This window comes from Rutilus rutilus, assembly GCF_951802725.1.
Source record: "Rutilus rutilus genome assembly, chromosome: 3".
In the NCBI taxonomy this organism is placed as follows: Eukaryota; Metazoa; Chordata; class Actinopteri; order Cypriniformes; family Leuciscidae; genus Rutilus; species Rutilus rutilus.
The window spans coordinates 15,036,932-15,052,937 of NC_140211.1; the positions used below are offsets into that span (position 1 = coordinate 15,036,932).

A 16,006-nucleotide genomic window follows, 5' to 3' on the forward strand; every position below is an offset into this window, starting at 1 on the left:
TGAGTTTGTTGCCCTGGCAACATGGGTTGAATTGGGACGTTTTGGCAGATATTTTTCATCATCTCTGTTTTGTCTGTGTTTACAGTCACAAATGTTTCAACACCAAATATGCATCAAAGTAGGACTAAATTATCCTGCAGGCTTTAGCTCAAAATACTGAAGTTCAAAATGACGACTTGGTTCAACAATTCCTGATGCCCCCCTCATTCTCATAAGTTTCTCACTCAAAAGATTACAAACAGCTACGGCTTTCTTCAAAATGCTATTGAACTCTTCACACAGGCAGCTTGTGTCATGTAGTCTTTAGACCACCTCCTAATGATGATTTGTTTTGCTAGAGCCATCGCCTTGAGGTTAGCCCATGCCTCAGTTTTAATATTCACCTTCTTATTAGCTCGCTAATAAACAATGATTACGTGTCTTCATAAAAACGTAATTGCAATGCCTAGTAATCTGTTGAGTTAGAGATAGCAGTTAACAGAGCAATAGCAACAATAGCAAACTGTTTTTGTGTCGAGACACGTGCTCACTTTCGCCGCGCGTTGTTATTAGCTGGGGCGACACACCCACTGCCCAAAGGCTGCAGCCCAGAAACGTCCCAAGCACAGTAATTCAAGAAGAAAATATCAAAATACAGGCACAATGGGCAGTGTCTCTATAGACACATACACCACCACACTTCTAGTGGACCATAAGTAATGATTAAGAGGCTTTTTTTTATCTACACTTTTATTAGAGGCATAAAGTTTTTTAAAGTCTTAGTTTTAATGTCATCAGCATTTAATAGAAACCAGTTGTGAATGGAACAAAATATTCTTTGTGTTCGTATACAAAGAATATGAATTCATATGTAAATAAATATAATTATTAATTGTATTTGAATAAATAAAAATCTAATTTGAATGAATTTTCAAAGTCGATCATGATTGACTGATGTCCGGACATTTGTAGAAAAACGTATTTATTTGTTTGTTGGTTTGTTTGGAATTGCTCTTTATAAAAAATAATAAATACATGTTATATCTTTTTTATTCACAAATATATACACACTTGGCTGGGCGATATATCGCATGACATTGTTAGGTGCATTAATTATCGCAGGCGATACGGCCGCGATAATTAATGCGATATGGCTCAGCTTGTCAGTTAACTACGGCCCTGTGTTGTAAATAGTGATCGACCGATGTATCGGTTTACCGATATTTTTACCGATATTTAAGCATTTTCCCATAATCGGGTATCGGTTTTGTAATATCGGATTCGCCGATAAACGGCGCCATCTTGTGGCCGTTTTGAGAATTCCGCCATTGCAGCCCGTGTCTGAGGAGATCAGTCAACAACAACTCTGTGCACAGGTAAAACATATGTTCTGCTTGCTTTGCTTTAATTTTTCAACTTTATTTAACATAACAGACATGCAGAAATGAGATTTGAGACATGAATGCCTGATATAGCCTAGTTTATTTATGCAGCTTGGTTCTAAAAAATTGAGACGAACTCATGGAGTCACTAGCGTAATCCGTCATGTCCTGCCCCAATAAAGACGTAACTTTACATGAATTAAATAAAACAGACATGAATGAGTGCATGTTGAAAATAAAAGCACTGAATTTAATTCTCTATCAGTTGTATTTGCTCACCATTAGTCTCGAGAAAAAAGTTCGTTCATATTGCTGAGCACTCACTGGGTTGATGATCAGGATGCTCACGGCCACTGAATGAAACTTTTGACAAGATTATCTTGTTTAAACATCCTAGATTATATTATTTACTACATAGCAATTATTTCGCTAATAACGTTACACATCTAAATATACCGCTTTGTGGAAATTAATTATTTATTATCTCCACGCGCGATCGCGGTTGAGTTCTGTGTAAAATAAATGCATAGATAAACAGCACTTTGTCAGTTGGCATTTCATGATCTAGATCATGAAATGTCAACTGACAAAGTGCTGTTTATATAGTCTCGAAAAAAAAAAGTTTGTTCATATTGCTGCGCACTCACTGGGTTGATGACCAGGAATGCTCAAGCACGGCTACTGCATGAAACTTTTGACAAGATTATCTCGTTTAAACAACCTAAATTATATTATCATTTACTGCATAACCATTATTTCGCTAATACAAATCTAAATAAATACCGCTCTGTGGAAATTAATTATTTATTATCTCCACGCGCGATCGCGGTTGAGTAAGTTATATAGTTCTGTGTAAACGCATAGATAAACAGCACTTTGTCAGAAAGGATTTCATGATCTAGACCGACAAAAACATTATTAATAATTAATAACATACTAGTTAGAAAAAAGCAAATATGCTGTTTTGTTTGTTACTTTCCTGATAATGTTATATTCCAGCTAATATTATTCAGTGAATTAATATTACCCAGTGAATTATTCCTCACTCTTTAAACCTATTAAATGGCACATATAAACCTTCTAAAACTGTTTAAAATGAATTACATTTCAATACAAAATACAATACAAAAAATACCTCCAACATGTGGAACCACTTAAAGATACATCACTCAACTATCTTTGAATATATGTTAGAATAATTTTTGTGCTTTATTTTTTACCTCATCAAAGCTTTTATTTTTAAACAAAGACACTTAGTAACAATGCACTTTATTTTTTGGACTCAGACCCCTCTATTTATTTGTGTATAAATATAAAGTTTTTTATGTATGCAAGGAGGGAGTGATTGTTATAAATAAAATTGTTTGTTCAGTTCATTTGTGTTGTAATAATTGTGTCAAAAACAGAAGTATAACAGTAAATAAATATCGGTTCTGCATATCGGTAATCGGCACATAAACATGCAAATAATCGGTATCGGTATCGGTTATAAAAAATCAATATCGGTCGATCACTAGTTGTAAATGCCGCTCCATTTGAAAGCAGGTGATGGCGATTTACTACTAATCAAGGAACCGGCTTTACTGACGAGATGCACCTAACAATGTCATGCGATATATCGCCCAGCCCTAATACACACTCACCAGCCAGTTTATAAGATACACCTGTTCAACTGCTCGGTAACTTGAACATCTAATCAGCCAATCACATGGCAGCAACTCAATGCATTTAGGCATTCAGAGGATCATCTTCTGAAGTTCAAACTGAGCATCAGAATAGGGAAGAAAGCTGATTCTAGTGAATTTGAATGTGGCATGGTTGTTGATGCCAGACTGGCTGGTCTGAATATTTTAGAAGCTGCTGATCTACTGTGATTTTCACGCACAACCATCTCTAGGGTTTACAGCGAATGGTCAGAAAAAAAGTCTGAACGCACAACATGTTGAACTTTGAAGCAGATAGGCTACAGCAGCAGAAGAACACACCGAGTGCCACTCCTGTCAGCTAAGAACAGGGCACTGAAGCTGCATTTTACATGGGCTCACCAAAATTGGGCAATAGAAGATTTGAAAAATGTTGCCTGGTCTGATGAGTCTCGTTTTCTGCTGCAACATTCAGATGGTACGGTCAGAATTTGCCTTAAACAACATGAAAGTATGGATCTGTCCTGCCTTGTATGAACCGTTCAGGCTGGTGGTGGTGCAATGTGGGGTATATTTTCTTGAAACATTTTGGGCCCCTTAGTACCAATTGAGAATTTTTGCTGAGCATGTCCATCCCTTTATGACCATAGTGTTCCCATCTTATGATGGCTACTTCCAGCAGGATAACGGACAATGTCACAAAGCTCAAACCATCTCAAACCAGTTTCTTGAACATGACGATGAGTTAACTTTACTCAAATGCCCACAGTCACCAGATTAGAGCACCTTTAGGATGTGCTGGAACGGGAGATTCGCATCATGGATGTGCAGCCAACAAATCTGAAGTAACTGCGTGATGCTATCATGACAATATGGACTAAAATCTTTTGAGGAATGTTTCCAGCACCTTGTTAAACTACGCCATGAAAAATTAAGGCAGTTCTGAAGGCAAAAGGGGGTCCAGCATGGTACTAGCAAGGTGTATCTAATAAAGTGGCCGGTGAGTGTGTGACTGTACGCAATTGGATAGTCCTTCAACCAATCAGATCAGTGATCCAGGTGACGTACTTTGCAGCGAAAACTCCTGGCAGGAAACGTGTCAACAAACGTGTTGGTTTGTAGCATTGATCAGCGGTTTGCTGAAGCAGCAATGGCATGGAGCGATTTTTGCAGGTTGTGACAAAAAAACATGAAAGTGAGTGGTATTTACACCCACTCGAGCGATTTGTTTGCTAAACCAAAGAAGCCATTGAGCATCGTCGAGAGGTTAAAAGGAATTGGATTGTCGGCTGTGTGAGAGCGAATAGCGCGCCAGGTGGATAAGCCTGTTTGTGATTGGTCCCCGCAGATTTGTAACGGAAGCAGGATAGAAAAATGTACAGGTTTCCAGCCTGAGCTGCAGGGCGAAATCAAATCTCCGGCAGATCGGGCTAGGTTTACCCAGTCTAACTTCACTAGCCATCGGTTCACTAACATTCCTAAACAACAGAGTCAGGCTGCAGCATAAGATGGATTGCATTTATAATCTGCTGTGGTCTTCACCTCAATGGTAAAGAGGCGCTCTGGCTCGCCATCTAACACTGGAAGGTCTGTGTGATTCTCATCCAAGACTCCCATAGTTCTGAGTCAGCGTCCAGATAGAGGCAGGAGCAATTAAATCTAATTTATGATTCTCAGCGTTCCTAACATCATAGATGTGTGTGTGGTAATGCGCTGATGAGACTACATTTCCATTTCCATTTCTCATTTCTTATTCCTCATTCCAAAACCTCAGTCACCTCTTTAATGCACATTTGACTTTTGTTTTCTAATGTGGTATTAAATTGTGGCCAAACAATTCGATATTGTGTTTGTTTGTTTTTTTTTTGGTTTTTTTTGTCATAATGCATTAGTACTTTAGATCATTGGATTGATACAATAACAATTTGGTTATTAATTATTTATATCTACATTTATATTAGAACTAGGCAGTGTGATCTAAATGTAATGTTGAGTGTTGAGTTTGACAATATTCAATATTCAAAGACAGAGAAAATATTCAGCTAATCCTACTGAATCCAGTCGACATTTGAGGTTTAATTGTTACACTTTGTGGTTTGGGCTCAGTGTACATTTATTACCAGTTGGCCCATTCCTGATGACCATTTTATATTATTATTGTTTTTTCATAGACAGTTTTGTTGACATATGTTGGTCATATGCAGTCTTATTTTATGTTTGTCATTTAAATGGCTGAACATCTCATAGATATTTGTTTTGGGTAATTCAGGGTTTGTTATACAAGACTTAACTTCACAAGCATATTTACTAGAACACATTGTGCTTGTAAACCGGTAACACTTGTATTGAGCTTTATTGGTAGTCATAGATTATTCATGTTTGAAGCTTTTATGCCATGAAAGCGCATAATTATTCTCAGTTTTGATTTAGCACCTTATTCAATAGCATTTTAAGTGTTTAGTTGCATGACAAAGCCTTCGAATTGCTCGAGTCGCTCTGCAGTTTGTGCGGCAGTACATTGAACGACTGCCCAGTCCTTGTTTATTTTATGAGATTTTAATAAATTATGAAGGAGGGGCGCATTAATGTATTGACATGCTCATCTAATGCTAGCTCAAAAGGGGAGTGCAGGCACTTGTCAATAAAACACTACGCCTTTGAGTGGACATTACTGAACACTATTTCATAATTCAGTTTGAGCATCAGGCCCACGAACAGCCCTAACCAGATTTGAATGGTCTTTAGTGAGTGCTTGCACGTCACACACACACGGGTGGAGAATCAATGATAATGCATGCTTTTATAATGAAGATGGCAGGTCAGGAAACAGCAAGTCTCTGTGGAGGGCTGCTCCCTAATAGTCGACTAAACGTTAGTCGAAGAGAAGAGGCTTAGTTGACAAAACTTTAATTAGTCAGTTGGTTGTAGAAAAAATAAACTCCACAGGAAGTGGCGCAGTCACGCAGTCCGTATTGGACAGATTGTTAATACGGCAGGTCCGTGTCGTAATTATGTTGGGCTGGAAATCCAAACGTTCGCCTATCATTCATCGACCTCAAACATGGCTTATCATTTGAAACCGTAGTAGTAGTCCTGCATTAGCCATGTATTCGTGTTTAACAGCGGAATCCCTGGTGAAAAACTTTAAGCTTTACAGAAAATTCACCCCAGTCAGAGTCGGAAGAAATACCAACGTGCCAAAATAGCGCTTTAGCTCCACCCACTCCCATGAAGCTCTGCAAATGACATAATCAAGTTGATCTCCCAACAATCTCAAAATACTGAAATATCTATCTATCTATCTATCTATCTATCTATCTATCTATCTATCTATCTATCTATCTATCTACAGTGTATCTATCTATCTACAGTGTATCTATCTATCTACAGTGTATCTATCTATCTATCTATCTATCATCGTCTATCTGTCGTCTATCATCTATCTATCTACAGTGCATCTATTTATCTACAGTGCATCTATCTATCTATCTATCTATCTATCTATCTATCTATCTATCTATCTATCTATCTATCTATCTATCTATCTATCTATCTACAGTGTATCTATCTAATCTTTTTAATTAGATTATGCTGTTCGCAATGCTTTATGGGATTGTTGTTCTTTCCCTCACTAAAGTCATTAAGTACACTGTCTTGTACCTTTGTCTTTTTAATCTGACTTTTGCTTGAAATCAAAGTTTGTATTGTTGTGATTCACCACATAGCTGTTTGGCTTGGTTCATGGCTTACAACTCCTTAACAAACACTTTTTATACTCTACTGAAAGGGCTGAGAAGATGAGTCTGCATCGTCAACTTCATCTCTGCAGCTGACACTAACTCTGAAAACACTTGTTTATTAATGAATTATTATTATGTTCAGACAGTCTCCTTTTTTTTTTCAGGCACATTCATAATCATTACTTTTGCCTGCATGCTTTGTGTGTGTTTGAGTGCTTCGTTTATATTTTAAAGGCTCAATTTTATGCTTTATTATAAATGTTAAACTAAGTTAGAAATCTTACATATAATATTCTTCCTCAGCTCAAACCATTTTTCAATGACAGTATATTTTTAATTAATTAAATTGATATCATAAATGTTTGATAGTCAACTAATGGCTTAAATGAAGGGCTGAAACTTTGTTTTACTAGCACTCTTTAAGATGAATTGCTTGTGTTCTCTAGTTGTTGGTCACTTTGGATAAAAGCGTCTGCTAAATGAATAAATGTAATTGTAACGTAAACGACTACTAGTCGACTAGGAAAATCTTTAGTCTGCAGCCTTATGTCTGTGACATGTGTTAGCCATCATTTCATTGTTTTATAGTGTAAACTCTGCGGTCAGTGACTGCAGCTTTGAGGGGATGTTGATTGTAGATAAGTCTGTATTCCTGCTTGATTGGGCTCGTTTTGCAGCAAGGTGTGGAGGAGTTCAAATGCGAGCACGGAAAAAAGAAGGCCTTTAGATATGGATGAAAGATTTGTCCTTAAACCACATGACAGGTTAAAAGCGTTGTTTGACCTGGCTCTCGGCTGACTGGACCCCCTAAAGACAAAACTCAAACCAGACGCACTGTCAAAAACAGGCCCACTCGACTTACCACATCACACGCACATGCTTAACACTACCATACCGCCCCGAAACAAAGCCAAGAAGAAGAGCCAATAAAAAATAAAGTGTAGACAGGGACAAACAATTTTTTTTACTGATGCTTCCCTTCATGTGCTGAAACTCCACAGAAACAGGAAATGAAGAACTTAAGTGTGATAGATGTCACTGTCCCCCTCTCTTCACCAGGGTTATACACTGTAAACCTGAATAAGTTGGAAAACAAAAACAAAACAAATCGAGGCAACCAGGTAGAATACAAATTTTAAGTTAAGAAATTCAAGCAGAACTGGCCGATTTAAATTTTAATTACTCATAACGTGAAATATTTGAGTAAGCTAATTCATACATTTAACTTAAAGTTATGTAATCTCATCTTAAATATTTTTGGTAGTGGAAAGTTGGCTAGCTTTATTTGGCTAATTCAGTAAATGTTAACTTGTTAATTGGTAACACAATGCTGTATTAGCATTAGCATAGCATAGCAGTTTCTGAATGAGTACGGCAATATAGAACATTTAACATATATCTCTTCTCAAACCAAGTTCATGCTCCACTCATCACCATGATGATTTTTTTGAAGGCTAATGCGGAGCAGGGAGCATCATACACAAAGTACATGTGTTTTTATTCAGGATGTACACTAGAAGATCTAACAACTGGATTCGCCAAAGTGTGTGAGGTTTGTGGCATTGAATATTGAGATATTGAAAAACGTGTTTAAAAATGCATATTTGCTGAATGCCGATATGAAAAAGTATTATAGCATTTGCCTTTCAGTTGTTTGGACAAAACTGTTGAACAAAGACAGTAAACCAGTGAAGATGGAGATTGTGCATTTGTGCTTCTCTGGGATGTCAAAATAAAAGTCCCGCTTCCGGCTCTTATCGGCCAAACAGAAATACTAATTAAACCATACCAAATACCAGCCGATATATTCGCCTTGGCGCCTACTAACGTGTCAGCCTACCACTAATAATAATATAATAAATTAAATTTAACAAATAAAATGTTATGTCAGTCTGAATTCCAATTCAACAACCTGTGTGGGCAGGTCTATTCAAATTCCAGCTCATAAATTGAAAGGAAGCCAATTCTTAAATTCTCAGTTTTGGTCAACCCTGATTGGCAGTGTAAATCTAGTAAACCGCAGAAGTTTTATGAAATTTGCACATTTTTCTGTGACAATGGTCTACTCTAAACCTTCTTTTTATCTTTCTCTACTTTGCTTATTGGATCTTTGCTGCAGTATTAGTCTTTGGTAACTACATGTTAGATGTTGATTTCATTTCAGCAATTTAGTACATCTGTACTTAAATGGTTTCGTATTTATATGTAATTGTTATTGTAACCTTGGTTGCCTAGTTGTGTGCGTTACCTGTATTTAGAGAAGATAACGCTCTAAGTTTGTGTTGTATATCACAGATAGACCAAGTCAGAGTCTCTTTTGTACTGTAGAAGCATCCTGTCGCCTCTCTCATCAGGAATACAAGCACAATGATTCTCATTTATATAAAATGACGTCATTCATTCCTGTGGCCTTTCCCCCTGGTCTAGTTCATAATGGCACACACATGCAGCAGAGCTTGTCTAGTGAACCATCATTTCCCACTTCAAAGCCACCCGCCTGCCTTTGTTCCTTCTCAAACAGGAAATCCAATTATTAAATCCTCATAAAATATGTGAAAGTGTCCCACCCCCACCCCAACACACACACACACACACAAACCTTAAACGATTTCACTGTTATTAATGATCAAGTGTAGAAACCTAAAGAGCAGAATTGAATTTCTGTAATGGAGATGAAGTCATTAATTATGGAGCGATCTCACTCTCGCTGAGTCTCACATTTATTTTTGCTTTCTTGAGAAACTCTTTGTGATATTTGATATTTGAATGGGATTTAACAGATGCCTGTGGTTGTTTTATCATATATCATTTCATTCCATTCCTTTGTGTGAAGAGTTTGATTTAGAACGACATGTTTGGCTGAGATCTTTTTGGTTTGGAAATATTTTCAAATTTACGCTTATTTCTTTATTTCTTTTGTGTGTGTGGTTTATTGTTTCCTGGATTCCAGTTGGATACAAATATTTATTTCATTTTATTTTTTGTTTGGGTAGTTGATATGTCCTGTTGTGTCACATACTAAACTACATTTAAAATTATTTTAGAATACATTTTCAAGCAGTTTTTCAGACATTAAAATTTTATTTTATTATTAGTAAAGGAACAAAAAAGGTGCTAAAAAACGGTAGCCAGTCACAGGTCCTAAGATAAATCGTTTTTTTTTTTATAATAATTTTTATATTATATTTTATATTGATAAAGCAACAACCACCCATGGACTAATTTCGCATCATTTATATTTTTTAGAGCTATTCCTTACAAACGTGTTGTCTGTCCAGCTTGAAAAAGACTATCTAAAATTGTATTTATTATTTTATATGGAAATACGAAGATTCACAAATGGTCCTGCTCGCCATCTGAATGATCCATGTGCCATTTTGTTTAATGCTTCATTCAGTGCAGTCTGTTATGATTGAGGGCCGCTAGTTTCAATAACCAGCCATGTATTCACAATTTGTCAGTGTTAGGACCTTGAAGTGTGGGTTAGATCTTTTTCAGCCTGACCTGAGTCTCAATAAACTCTGAAACTCACCTAGAACTGTTCAAATATTGTACAAATATTTCTTAAAAAGGATAGTTATGTTCCTAAAATCTGACTGGATGAGCAACGTTTAAAAGCGTAAATGTGCTGTAGTTACTCTAATGAAGTATTTTTTGTTTTTGAAAACGATATTTGTTATTGTAAACAAAAAAAATGCTAATTTGTGAAAACAGTGACGTCATGGCATGCATAATATGTGTTCAGTCAATAGGCACGTAGTGTTTCTTTACAAAGTGACATCGCCAACTACTGGCCCGGCAGCAGAATACAGCATTTTTGGTAGTTTTTGCAGATCCGTGTGAATGGGGATCGTTTTGAAAGAATTGTCGTCTAACATCAAATGGAGAATGGAGATTGCTAAACTCCAGCTTACTTGTTTGTCTGTGTTTTCAGACAATTGCCGCTTCTGTCTGACGTCTCGTCATCGTCTCGTCTTGGTCGTCAACGAACATTTTTCGTCATAGATTTCGTTAACGAAATTAACACTAGACCTAAGTCTCTATGATATCCTGGCCTCTAGATATGGTTCAGGGCATCTTTCCATGCAATTCAGGTTTTGACTGTTTTATCATCTGCTAGGTGAAAATGTCTGGCCACAAAAGTGGTTGCACACACATGATTTGAGGTATCATTTGTTTATACTTGTAAGAATCCCAAACCCTACAAATGAGAAATAATAATACTAATGATTGCCTTTATATTTTGTCGTCGTCTTTTTTTTGCTGCTTTTTTATTTTAAATAACCACTTGTGGCTGTGCATTACAATGATTTTACTAGAATAACAGGGTTAACAACATCTCTTTACCATGGTAAAATCATTGTAGTGCACCGCTTATTGCTTTAATATGTACCAGAACAGTGGAAGAAGCAAAGTATTGGGAATAAAAGTGAACAACTAATGAACAACCTCAAAAAAACTAAAAAAGTCCCATGGTCCACTGCACTTTGAAATGCACCCACCACAGGGATGACTCTTCAGCAACTGAACCGATTCACATGTGAGATCAGAAGAATAAGCAGATGTTTATTACAGGCCTGCGGTACGGCAATGATTGTCATGTGCAGCCTTCCAAACAGTTGTGTTGTTTGATGTGTGTACAGTGAGAGCGGCGGCTCAGCTGCCTGGGTTTTAAGATCGCGAGTAGGCCACAATGTGAACCACCAGCCTCGTTCTCTGGTTTGGTTCTGGTCACGTCAGTTCGCTACACAGCAGATGAGATGAATAATGCTGATTCATGGTGGCGAGCTTTGCAAAAACGTTTGTTTTACGGTATGGCTCGTGTGCGCACATGTTTACTCGTGTCTGGACAACTGAGCTCTGAGTAACAGGGATTGCGGCTTGATTTCCCCTCGGCAGGCTCCCTCAGTTATATACAAACTGCAATCAGGACGACCACAGATGTGGCACGTCAACGGGTGTTTCGATGACTGGGCAGATGTAGGCCGTTTACTTTGTTGATTGTAAAGCATGCTGGTTGGCATGAGCAGTAGGGGTGGGTCCAACAAACTAGTAGTCAGTAATTTATCTAGTTTGTTTTTTAGCTTTATTATTTGTTGTGGCTTTACTTTAAATGGGATAAACTGAAAGATGTAATTTTAGAGACTCATTTGGTGAGTCTCAAAGTAAAGCATCTTAACTGAACTGTATTGATAGTTGAAGTAATGTATTGATTCAGTTCAATTCACATTTATTTGTGTAACGCTTTTCACAAAACATTGTTTCAAAGCAGCTTTACAGAAAATGCATGTCTACATTACAATTTAGAGTGATCTGTTATCAGAGCTGACTGCGTCTAAGTAATGTATAAATACACAGTATACAAATCACGCAGTTTGCTAACAGTGTATTCATTGTAATAATTTAGGGCAGAAATAATAAGCTCATTGAAGTAATGAATACATGTTAACAAAATGATGAGGATTTATAGAAAGTTTAGCTGAGGTGCATGTTGATTCATGTTGATATTGCTTTGGGTGAAATTATTATTATTTTTCTATAAATAATAGCTATTCATTGTCAAGTAAATAATGGTGTAGACATACAGCAGCCCAAAACACACATGAAAATATATTTGACCCTTTAGCCTGCACAAATATTATGGGATTAATAATAATAAGAAGATATATAATAAGAAGAAAGAAGATGATAAATAATAATAAGAATATATATATATATATATATATATATATATATATATATATATATATATATATATATATATATATATATTTTTTTTTTTTTTTTTAATTGTTGTTGTATTTAATAGTATCATTATTTTAATACTTATTATATAATATTATTTTATATGAAATTGAATATAATATAATTTATATCTAATCATCATCATCATTAGTAGAAGTCAAATATTTAGTAAATACAAATAAAATAGTAGTAGTCAGTATTTAATGTCAAAATAATAATTAATTATATATATATATAATTAAAAATGTAATATACAATTATAATTGAAATAAGATTTATTTATTTATTAAATATACTTCTTTATAAAAATACTGTATCACTAGTGGTCATAATATCAGTCGATTTCTCCTCTAAAAAACCCAATTTAATGTCTAATTATTGTGAGGATTTTGATAGTTTTGTACAAATAGGTTGTAGTTGTTTTTAAATATTTTTGTTGAGGATCTGTTTTTTGAACAGTTTAGCTTTCTGTCTGTCTTTTTTAATGTTTCACAGCACGAGTGTTACATTTTTAAGATGCTGTCAACATAAACATAGTTCAACTTCATGAGACCGCTTTATTTTGATCTATTCTGTTGTACCCAGTCCAGTTGTTTAAACAGATGAACATATTTTTTTTTTAGGAAATACATCTGATTGACATGACCCCAAAACAGCATAATAATACAAGGCAGGACTAGTCGATAAGTCTTTTTTTGCACCTCCCGAGTGAGCAGTGGCATTGTGGCAAGTTGATATGTTGTGTGCTCATATGTGTGTGTGTGAGAGAGACAGATTCACTGACTCATCACTCTGGTGTCCAATCAAGCATGACACACTTTTCCTCTCATTCCCTCGTAAACCCTTATGGAATCACGCAGCCGTGAGACGCGCTCACCTAAACATTCCCTCTGCACTCTCCTCAAATTTATTGACCGTTTTGCACTTTTTTTGTTTTTCATGTCCTCACCCACACACTCTACCCCCCTCCTCCCTCCAGCGTGACCTAGATTTTTAACTTGGCGAGGTCTCTCCAGGTTGTGTTGTTACCATCAACGGTTCTGTACTTGAAAATTTGTTTTTGGTTGGAGAGAAAAAAGCTAGTGATTTTTCCAGTTTTGCAGCTGCCTGTGAATGTGACGGATGGAATGTGTGTTCCTCGGACCACCATCACCCTTGTTTTTCTGTTCTCAGCTCAAAATCTCTTTTCTCTGGCAGTTTGTCCTCCTCAAAGCCATGGGGGAAAAAGCATTGTGATCTTTACACACCATTGCCGATTCACAGTATTGCACATTTAGGTGAACATTGTCCCCAATGCTGCAGTAAAAGCAACCCACACTCTTAAAAATAATTTTTTTTTTCTATGGTTCCCTGAAGAACCTTTTTACTTTCATGGAACCTTCCCATTCCACAAAAGGTTCTTTATAGTGGAAAAATGTTCTTCACCTTTTCCCTGAAAGGTTCTTTGGGGAACCAAAAATCTTCTTCCCTTTTGGAACCTTAATTTTTAAGAGAATTGTGCAGTGGGTCGCAGGTCTGTTCTGATGGGAAACATCAGAAAAAATATATGTATGTGTGTGTGTGTGTGTGTATGTATATGTTTGTTTTTAAAAATACTTTAAATTACTTTTGTGCAATTAAAAAAACATTGTCCTGTATTATCTTCCGATAAAAAATTTGGGTCATGAAGCAAAATCTTTTGGGAACCACTGCCCTTGTGCAGGTCGTCTGAAGGTCTTTCTTTGTTCTCCTCGGTTCCTCGAGTACCTTCTCTCCTCTCTGCTTGTTCCAATAGATGGCGTAATAGAGACAAACTGCCTGACTAGACCGTCTGATCCCCCCCACCCCCATATCCTGTCAGATAAAGGGTTCACGGTGGAAGAACGTCTGAAAACAGCTCCTGAAGTATAGCTTCCCTTGTGTCTAGAGCTGTTCTACAGATACACTGATCCCAACAAACTCTTGTCCGAGATGAACGTTTAAGTAATAGGATGACAATGATCTTGATGGCTGAGTCTCATGAAACTTGTCAGGAACATCATATTTCACTTCAGGAAAAAAATAATGAAAATGAAACTTTCGAAAAAGAGAGAGAGAGAGAGATAGTGTAGGTTGATTTTTCACATTATAAATAATCATTATAATATTATATATAATCATTATTTTTTATGCATTACAGAATGAGATTTGAAGGAGAAGGACACTTATTGTTCATAGTTGTGAAAATAATGTCACAGTGAACAAATCATAATGGTCCTAACAAAGCAAAAAATATAAACAAAGTCAATTTGGGTGAAATATGACATATTTTTGACACTATTTGTAAGATTCGCACTATAATAGATCTTCCTCATATAAGAGAAAATCAACCAAAAACATCTTGAGAAACACTGATGCATCTTATATAAAGGAAAACTGTTGCATCAGTTACACACAGTTCACCTGAGATACATGCGAATGTCTGGAGTCATGTCGGCTTTGCAGTCCAGTATGTTTGGCAGGGTTTGTTTTTTTATGAGGACGTCGTGAGGATAGAGAGCGAGTGACAGAGAGAGAAGGTTCTGGAAGCTGCACACGCCTCACAGATGTGAATGCCATTAACTGGGCTGAATTGCTGAGTGTGGTGTTTTCAATCTTCACTTCACCACATGTCTTACAATGCTGGGTCTTGACCAGTTCTCACACACACACACACACACACACACACACACACACACACACACACACACACACACACAGACAGAGGCATAAAATGTTCCAGTGGCTGCACAAACACACAATATCTGATTGTTCAGAGCACACATTTGGTCCTGAAACCTTATTGAAGAGCCATTTACAGTGTAATTACTCTGCCAAACCAAAGATATATCTGCTAACATAAATGAATAAAGATTTAAGATTGATTGTTAAAATATGTATTTATCTTTAAATATGTATTTTTAAGCTTTAAGCAGGATTCTCACGGTCATGGAAAACCTGAAAATATCAGGGAATGTTAAACTAATAAATCAATCTTTGTTGATTTTTTTATTTGTATTTTTTTATATTCCTATCCAGTAATCACAAACAACTGGAAAAGACTTGGAAAAATGCATTGGGCTAAAGGTGTTGGAACCCTGTTTAAGGTTTGTTTTAAGATCCCTTTCCCCAGATGGATCTTTAAAGAGCTCTCTTTCTGCCAATATGAGGAGACATATGACTTAATATCCGTACAGATCACTGACTTAATATCCGTAAAAGTCACTGGGAAAAACAGGAAACAACGCATATTCAGACACGCACACGCACTTATTGTGGTTGTGACATCTACGCCCCTTGCTATTGTTTGTGTTTGTGTGTGCGGCTGGATTTGACAAGCACATTGTGTTGATGGTTTATTGGGTTAGGTTGCGTCTCGTTATTCTTTCTATTATTTATTACTGCATGTTTCATGTTAATTTTGTAATTGCATTCATATTGTACATTACAAACATTTAATTATTGCTACTGAGGATTTTGTATCATTGAACTTGTGTTGTATTATAGGCTAGCTTTTCCT

General features: G+C 36.4%; 1 protein-coding gene across 2 annotated transcripts in view; it reads left to right on the forward strand.

Moving 5' to 3' along the window:
* efl1 (elongation factor like GTPase 1) overlaps nucleotides 1-16,006 on the forward strand; it is a 102,103-nt gene that overhangs the window by 34,365 nt on the left and 51,732 nt on the right. The gene's annotated exons all lie outside the window — the stretch shown is intronic.